Consider the following 9,606-nt stretch of genomic DNA (forward strand, 5'->3'; position numbering starts at 1 on the left):
TTACAATATTTACAATGAGATAATGGGACACAAAAGAATTACAAAAAAAAAACAAGCAACCTGATAATACCATGAATAATTACACTAAAGTCTGGGAACAAACTTGCCAGACAAAAGAAATAAAATCATTCAGGAAAGAGATAACTAAACTGCATTCTGTAATTGCCACTAATAAAAATAATACCAATAATACTTGCGATTGGATGCTGGTACGAAGTGAAAGATGTTCAGAAATATATACAACACACAAAATACTGCTTCTCCTCCCTCCAAACACTTCCTCTCTCGACGTCAATCGCACACAAACTCTCTTCATCTAAAATTCTCCCCCTTACATACCCTTCGGCACTGTGCATGCATCAACACACAGCTTGAGGCAGACGAGAAGTATACAGAATAGATTTAAGCAAATTAATCTCTCCCCCATACTCCAAACATTATAAATATCGCTAGCGAATACAAATCTTTATGTCACCAGTTTAACCCGCCCCACCCCGACCACTTTTCCACCACTGATTCTCCTCAATCCTGACCATTTTTGGAAAAAAAAATTTTTGGCTCAAACCTCCGCTTTTGGTGAGAAACATCGAAAATTCATAGAGAAATCGTTCAACTGAGGTTTAAAATATACGATACAGGTAGGAGTACCTCCTTAACTTACTGGGTTTTCTAACAGGCCTGCACCAAAGAAAACAGGTTCTATGGGAGGATAACTATTTCACACCACTCATAAACAGTATTTATTTATTTACTTGGTACGAATTTATATGTAGTACGAGAGTATATTGGTTTTCAAGCAGTAATATAGGCATTATAAGCATTGTTTCACTCACTAACTCATCACCATACCTGACCTTTTTTTGCCACATTACCTGATCATCATTTCTGACTGTTTCTCCCTCTAATGCTATGTAAAGTTTGTCCTCCACATTGTCATTGATTAGGGAATCACTCTGGCCCTGAATTTCGTATCGTGGCATGACATGGCTTTACTGGCCAGGTCACTGATAACATGTGAATTGCTGAGACAATGGTGTGCAGGGGGGAGGGAGGAGGTCATGCTGGGTAAGGCATTGTCCCTGCCTGGCATCTTGTAGAGGAAGGTGTCACGTGTATACGTACCAAAAATCACTCGTGAAAATTGAAAATTGTGCAAATTAGGGATCTTGCAATTGATTTGCGTTTATGTATGTCGACAGGATTGGCAGTGACAAAACGTGTGGACGTTAAAGAACGTCGATGGGACGCCGCGGGTTAAGCTCCACCAGAAGTCATTGATATTACAAACAATTTTAGTCACACCTGCATCAAGAGAGCAAACAGAATTACCTAAGACTTTATAAATGTGTGCATACAAAACACGAAATAACACGATAACCAGTGCACGTGCATGGATGCTAATGTATTGTACATAGCATCGATGTACACAACTCACTTGGCAGCATGCACGCATTATACATACATATTATATACACAAAATATGAAGACATTCTTGCACACATAACAATATATATATATATATATATATATATATATATATATATGTTACCATGGGCACCCCATGTTCCCTGGCAAACACACTAATCCTATTTGTTCTAGTTCAGTCTTTCTACTCCAGAAGGACCACGTACCTCTTATGCTTTTGAAGAGGGATTGTAAGAACATTTTATTCCAGCTGTTGCAGACAAATGAACAGTATTTGTGCACACTTCTTTACTATTACCGGTGACCTCAAATGACCTAGGAGGTCAACCTCACATAACCCATGTGTGAACTGGATGTCATTGGAGTCTTCATGCCAAAAATTGGGCTGGAGGGGTACCCGGCGTTGCCCGGGCCAAAAAGGCGAACCTGTTATGGGAGACCTCAAATGACGCAGATCTCAATTATGCTCTCCCCTCCAAAACCATCCTTTGGCCACCCTAATTCAGGCTATATATGGGTCTGGGGGTCTCTGGTCCCTGGTGTGGGCGTGATTGAAGGACTAACAACGTGGTTCACACATATATATATATATATATATATATATATATATATATATATATATATATATATACACACACACACACACACACACACACAAGCAGGGGTACCCAGCATTACTCAGGCGAAAAAGGCAAACATTCTAATCCAGTTTGTTCTAGTTTAATATTTTTCTCTACTCCAGAAAGACCATGTACCTCTTATGCTTTTGACGAGGGTCTAGGATTTTTTTCTCCAGTTTCTTAGACTAAAGAACAGTATTTGTGCACACAATATTTGTTTACTGTTACTGGCGACCTCAAATGACCTCCGACTGGTGACCTGAAAGGACCTTGGAGGTCACCTCAAATAGCCTGTGACCAAACTGGAGGTCATGTGAGCTTTCATGCCAAAAACTGGGCTGCAGGGGTACCGAGTGTTGTTGGGCCAAGAAGGCAAACGCTCTACCGGTGACCTCAAATGACTCAGATCTGATTTTTGACTCACTTAAAACAAGCCTTGGGTAACCCTGATTTAAATATATGGGTCTGTAGGTCTCTGACCCTTCGTTTCAGCATGATTGAAGGACAAACAATCAACGCAGCTCATATATATATATATATATATATATATATATATATATATATATATATATATATATATATATATATATATATATATATATATATATATATATATATATATATATATAAAACAGTAGCTTAAAGGCCGCCATTGATGGCCTTCCTTCAGTATCAAGAAGTGAGTCATAACTCGGGAACTGGTGGCCAGATTGACCTGGAAATTGATTTATTCAAGTTAGAGTATTTTAGCGGTACGTTGCTCTAACAAAAATTGTGTTACATTGTGCTGTCATGATAATTCCTTTTTTATATATATAAAACTTCCCATAATATGTACAAGATTTATTCGTGCTGCATATTTCTAGTCATTTCAAACCTTTTCGGCAAAATTAAGTTTTTTTTTTTTCTTTGGGAGGGGGAGCGTAAATATGGATATTAAAGTTTCCTCAGGCCTGTATGCAGTAATTTTGCGAATTTTCCTGAGATTCATTACAAATTATTGGATTGCTTTAGGAGGCTAAATATTGCATTGGCAGGTATGCCAGAGACTTCTCTTCATATTGGTAAAGAAAAAAAATAAGGGTATTCAAAACTTGAAAAAATGTTTTCAGTGCCGGCGAAAATATGGGTATTTCTTAGTGAGGCGCATTTGCTTAGTTTCCACAGGTGTGTACGCATTTTGCGAATTCAGGAAATGAGTCATAAGTTGCGAACCAGTGGCCCGATTGGACGGCAAAATGTTTTTTTTTTCTTCAGCAGAGAGCATTTTAACCGTACCTTGCTGAAAAAAAAAAAAAAATGCTCTAAGTTGAAGTATTTGCTGTGTTACCTTAACAAACCATCAAACATACAGAAATCAAATCATTATAATATACAGCATATATATCATTATAATATACAGCATATATATATATATATATATATATATATATATATATATATATATATATATATATATATATATATATATATATATTGATAAACAGATAGATATAGATATATACAGGGGTTTGATTCGCCCCTCTGTAGAGTACAACTCTCATGTGTGGGGAGGCTCATCAACTCATCAATTATAGCCCTTCTCAACAGGATGGCGTCAAAGGTTTTTCGTCTCATTATCTCTCGTGCTCTTTCTGGCTCCTTTTAGTCTCAGTCTTTTGGCTGCATTGCTGCATCGTTTTTTTTTTTTTTTTTTTTTTTTTTAAATCGCTGCTTCACTGGTTGCTGCTTCTCTGAACTACTGTATCTGCTTGTATTCCCCAGGCGCTATGGTAAGCGCATAGCTCCCATATAACAACAAACTCTCATCCCTCTTCTGCCCACCTCTCTAATGCAAGAGTTAATCGTCACTCCCAGTCCTTCATGTATGCAACAGGTCAACTCTGGAACTGTCTTCCTCTATTTGTATTTCTTACTCCTTTTGATCTCCAGTCTTTTAAACACACTATGTCCAGGCAAGTCAAATTGATCTGATCTTGAAATTCCCTCTCTGTTATTATTCCCCGCCTTTAGAAGGCGAAGCGATAATGTTTTTGCCTGCCACTGTGTGTGTTTGTGTGTGTGTGTGTGTGTGTGTGTGTGTGTGTGTGTGTGTGTGTGTGAGTGTGTATCTGTTATTATATCTCATGAATGGCTCGAGCTATCAACATGAAACCTTCAGGATATGATGATATGGCAAAAACCTTCACCGAGTTCGAAAATGGGCACTCGGGGTCAAGGCCAAGGTCACCAAAATGGCTGCCAAATGTCAACTATTTTTTATCGCTAGCCTTTAGCACCATTATTTCTTATGAACGTTATGAATTATCAACATGAAACCTTCAGGGTGTCAAGATATGACCAAAATCTTGGCCGAGTTTGAAAATGGGTCCTCGGGGTCTTCGTCAAGGTCACCAAATGGTTGCTAAATGTCAACTAGTTTCTATTTCCTGCCATTAGCACTATTATATCTGATGAACGGCTTGAGCAATCAGCATGAAACCTTTGGGGTCTCAAGACATGGCCTCTTGGACTTGGCCAACAGCATATTCTGGCCAACGATTAGCATTCGGCTCCCGGTTGCATTTCTTTCATTTATTTTTTTTTCTTTGAGGAAACAATCTGGCAGGCACCTGGCCTATAGTTCTTTTTTCCTTGCATTAAGATTTTTTTTTTTTTTTAATGGATTTTATTACGTCGTCTACTCCAGTCAGTTTTCTCATCCAAGCTGATTCTTTTTTATCTCAAAGTGATTCCTGGCATCGTTCTTTCCAAACCTATCAGGGCACTTCTAAACTTTCGTTACAGTAGTTCGGGTATCGCCCATGTTTCCTAGCCTTGAGTCACTACAGGCAGAACGGACTGATTAAAAACTTTTCGCTGTAAACACAATGGTACAATGCTCTGTAATATGGTACTCTGTATATGAAACACACCCCAACCCATCTTTGTCCATCAGCTTACTTCAGGTTCAAGTGATCGGTTAGTCTGTACAAGTTTTTTCATTCATTCATTGCCAGACGCCATGTATCCCAAACGGGGTGGACAACGGCTTAGAGTTAATTGTTTTACAGGGAGGAGCACTAATCCTCCACCAACCCCACTTGACACGTAGGGATGCCAACAGCATCTGGTGTTCCCAGGCGGTCACCCATCCAAGTACTAACCAGACCCAACGTTGCTTAACTTCGCTGATCGGACGGGAAGCGGTGTACTCAACGTGGTATGGCCGTTAAAAATTCAGTAAATAATTCAAAAACTTAAGTTTAGAATCTTATTTCCCATCTAAACCTGGTTATTAAAGATGACTTTTGTTTCTTATTCATCTTCAGTCCAACGCAAAGGCTTTCTCGGTTTAAGTCTATTATTAAATGTAGCAGTTGTCCACTTTATTCACTAAATAAAATTATGAGACCTAAGAACCTGAAGTTACTGAGATTTTTCTTTTTATTATGGCTATCGACCATTGGTTCTAAGACCCTGGTCAGGAAGCCATACTATTATTGGTTCATTAAAATTATTAAGGTATATATTTTTTCATATAATTTTATTTGTGAATATTTTTGTTATTTAAAAAACTGCTAACAGTAAAAAAGGAGAAAACAAACAAACCTGAGCAAACATCCTAACACTTAAAAAAAAAAAAAAAAAATTGCTAACCTACACTAACACCTAAAGACACAAACAACTTAACCTAAATTTTCACATTGCTTATAATTATGTTACAATACCTCGGCCAACAGAACATATAAACTCCATACATATAATGCCTCTCTACATTACGTACCTGCACTCATCACCTGCTGACTGCCAGTAGAGGCACAGGTATTAATAAAGGGGAAATCAATAACTACAGTATATGAAATGTGACCAGAAAAGTCTGGAACTATTCCTTATACTTCAAATGACGGCCCTAATTAAGAAAACTTACACAGGTGCCAGCATTTACGTCTGTACAGTGGTGAATTACCTCACCCAACAGTACATCATCAACTGAAAATGCCCAATATATTTCTATATTGCACACTTACACTCATCATTTTATATATTAAACGTATAAAAGAATTATATAGACAGGCATGGGTTATTAAGCAACATAATCTGTAGTGTTACAGTCCTGCCAACACACTTCTTCATGTAATATACATCTCCGTGCAAGTGGAACTCTGGTTAATGATGTGTCACCTCAGATCTCCACCGCCACACAATAAACAACCCTTTACCTAAGGAAACTATCGTAACAATTGTGCTAGCCCAGCTGTGGCACATCTCATCCATACAACTCTCCATGGAAGGACCAATTTACCCTATATAAACGTCACCTGTGAGTTTATGAGGTTCGCGGCTAGGGATGTCACGAGAACAAAACGAAAATGCCATTTTTATAAACCTACCATCATACAACAACTGACAGTATCCTGTTGACAGGTGAGGGGGCAGGAACACAGGTGTCGTTTTCATGGGGATGTAAACAGGCAATCCTGCAGGAATCACCTCTAATTAGAACCATAAACGTATTATCATGATTCATATCACAATGTTATTTGAGTTATCTAGGGTAAAAACTGCGGGCAACGATGTTGATTGCCTCCTACAATCGTGAATTCCTACTGGCTTCATTCTAATTGGCTGGTCTTACCACTACTGATGAGTCAAGCAGCAGGATATCCGGATCACCATTGGTAGCAAGGTAAATTGGTCCAACCATGGCGAGGTCTATGGATGAGATTTGCAGTGCGCTACAATGTTCGCGTGCCTGCTCTTCACTGGCTATGGCTTCAGCTACTGGGGGGGGGGGGAAGTATTGACTGTTGCTTCGACTATACATTCGCCTCCACTTCCATTTGAGCTACACGGGTACACCTTCAGGCTCCAAGATACATTCACAAACATTTATTCTGAAACATATCCCAACTCCTCCATGTGGATGAGATTTGCAGTGCGCTACAATGTTTGCGTGCCTGCTTTTCACTGGCTATGGCTTCAGCTACCGGGGGGGAGGAGTATCAATTGCTGCTTTGACTATACTGTACATTCGGCTCCACTTCCATTTGAGCTACACGTGTACACCTTAAGCCTCCAAGATACATTCACAAACATTTATTCTGAAACCTATCCCAACTCCTCCATGTGGCATCAGATGCCGACTCATAGACCTGTGAGCCATAGTTTAGTTTTGATCTAATGAGGGACATGTAAACCATCAATAAAAATTTCTTGTCAGCTCTCCAAGTGGTACCCGCCATGTATTATTTTATTGCTATGAACAATAAAATTATTAACATGATATTAAAAGTTTAACCTCCGATAAAAATGCAAAACCAAAATTTTAGAGACTTTTGAATAGGTACTGCCTGATTATCCAAAATCAAACGCGAATGAGGGACATTACAAGTGGTAAAAACTACAGCAGCACAGTTAAGATCGAAAAACTTAGATCCTCATTGCAAGGCCCACTGGTTGACGGAAGCCAGGGCTGCTTGAATCTGCCCAGCCGAAAATTGCCTATTACAGGAAGAGTACCATATTGCACAATCCTCATAATAAGATATTCATCTCCTATTTTTGAGCCAGGTAGACGAAGTCGATGGTCATTATTTTTGTACGAAATGTATGTGTGTGTGTCTGTCTGTGTTGAAAACTCAAATCTCAGAAAGTATTGATTGTAGAAAGAAAAGGTATTAATAAAAGTTGTTTTGAGTCACAGCTTGAGTTCACATGCCACTCAATCAACATTGGGAGTCATCCAGGATGGATACTTAATAGTCAAGTTTTCACCTAACAATATTATTATGGTCTGCCTGGCTCACAGATGACGGGTAGTCTTGCAATCCCTTTATCTTTCTAGTTAATCTTTCTAAACATTTCTTCCAAACATGCATTAAATATTTTTTGGCGAGATAGCATCGCCCTGTCTTACACTTTTTTACTGGGATATATCTGGTATCTTACGAATTGCACTCAGTACCACTGTTGTTTATACGGAGTCGAAGGCTTTTTCATAGTCAGTGAACGCCATACACATAGGTTTTCTGTAATCATTTGTCTCTTCAGTTTTTTGACTTATTATAATTATGTATGTGGTCGATGGTTGAAAATCCACTTCGAAAGCCTGCTTGTTCCATAGTCTAGTTAGAGTCTAGCGAGGCTGAAGTTCTATTAGTGATGATCTTTGAGAAGAATTTGCACAAAACTGACAACAGACTAATTAGTCAATAGTGTTGAGGATGTCTAAGACTACTTTGCAATATGTTACAATTATTGCTACATTTTTCCAGGCTTACATTTTTCCAGGCTTTTACAACTTTTCCTAATGTAATACATTTCTCTATGAGTTTTGTTAGTTTTTCCAGGGCAATCATGCTTGCATCTTTTATTAAATCTACTGTGATACCGACTTCCCTTTATGCTTTGCCTCTTTTGAAACTGTGGTCTCCTCTATAGTCAAGGCAGGAATTTTTGTAGATATTTGGTTTTCATTAACGTGCAGTCTCTCGTCTAATTTGTTCAGATGCCTATAGAATAGACTTCCGTATACGATAACAGTGCTTCTATTTTCAGCAGTTTCGTTGCTGTGTGTGGATTCCTATGTCTCCTAGACAACGAAATTATTCTTGGAGTCTATTGAAAGACATTTCAACTACTACTCGAAAACGGTACACCAAGCCTCTACGTGCTGGTAAAGATCATGTTTCAAACTCTGGAAGGCGAAGTCTATAACAAACAATATATGAAGTTATTTGTTGTCAAGAGAAAGATTGCAGATAATCAGAGCTGTCCCGCGTCTGTTGCTTCACACACACAAAAAATATAACTCCACATCCTTGAAAATGCATGGCGTGATTAATGCTTGCACAGCCAAGATCCATCTGCATTTTCCTTAAACATTATGTGGGCATGAAACCATACGTTATTTTCTCTTACTCTCTTAATGATACAGTGAAATAATACTCGGTTTCATCACTTATTTTATTTCTGCCAAAAACAGGATATGACTTTCAGAGGATACCGTGGCTTACCAAATTCTATACCATAAGCATTTTTTTTTTTTTTTGAATCGTGATAGTTCTTTTCTACTATGTGCTTTGAAAATTTTTTCTTTTCCAATTGTAATGAACTTTTGTATTCTGTTTAAACATGTCTTTTCTTGCACTTTACCAAAAAAAAAAAAAGTGAAGTAAATAGTACTCCTCCCCTTCCCCCTTGTTTTCCACTAAAGTGCCTTTGTAGCTTTATCTTCCTCTATTATATCTGAATTCTTTCATCAAATTTGACCTGAGGGGAGGCGTGACGTGGTCTCCGCTGGCGTAGTTTGGGGGACTGGAACGGGATGGGGCACGCATGGGGCATTGTGGTTCCCAGGTTGCTGCTTCCACTCAATGGATAGGGCCTGAACCCCTGAGTAGTGCCCCAGGAGCCTGCCCTATAAGTGAGTGTATAATAGTGGGTCAGTTACAGTGCCAAGGCGAGATTGGAGGGTGTCCCGGTAGCTGTCCTGGCATGATGCCGTGCGGCCACTGCCATAGCCACTGGCCACGGCTGGTGGTATATAGATTCCATGCCCCATGCCTGAACTCAGGAC

General features: G+C 38.9%; 1 non-coding gene across 1 annotated transcript; it reads right to left on the reverse strand.

The window, feature by feature from the left end:
* Window positions 1-5,142: 5,142 nt before the first annotated feature.
* LOC145398542 (5S ribosomal RNA) lies at window positions 5,143-5,261 on the reverse strand. The gene has a single exon (XR_013897130.1). It is a non-coding gene; the product is annotated as a 5S ribosomal RNA (ribosomal RNA).
* Window positions 5,262-9,606: the final 4,345 nt, after the last annotated feature.

This window comes from Coenobita brevimanus, chromosome 45 (genome assembly GCF_032717465.1).
Source record: "Coenobita brevimanus isolate Jiangsu-jjx chromosome 45, ASM3271746v2, whole genome shotgun sequence".
Lineage (NCBI taxonomy): Eukaryota > Metazoa > Arthropoda > Malacostraca > Decapoda > Coenobitidae > Coenobita > Coenobita brevimanus.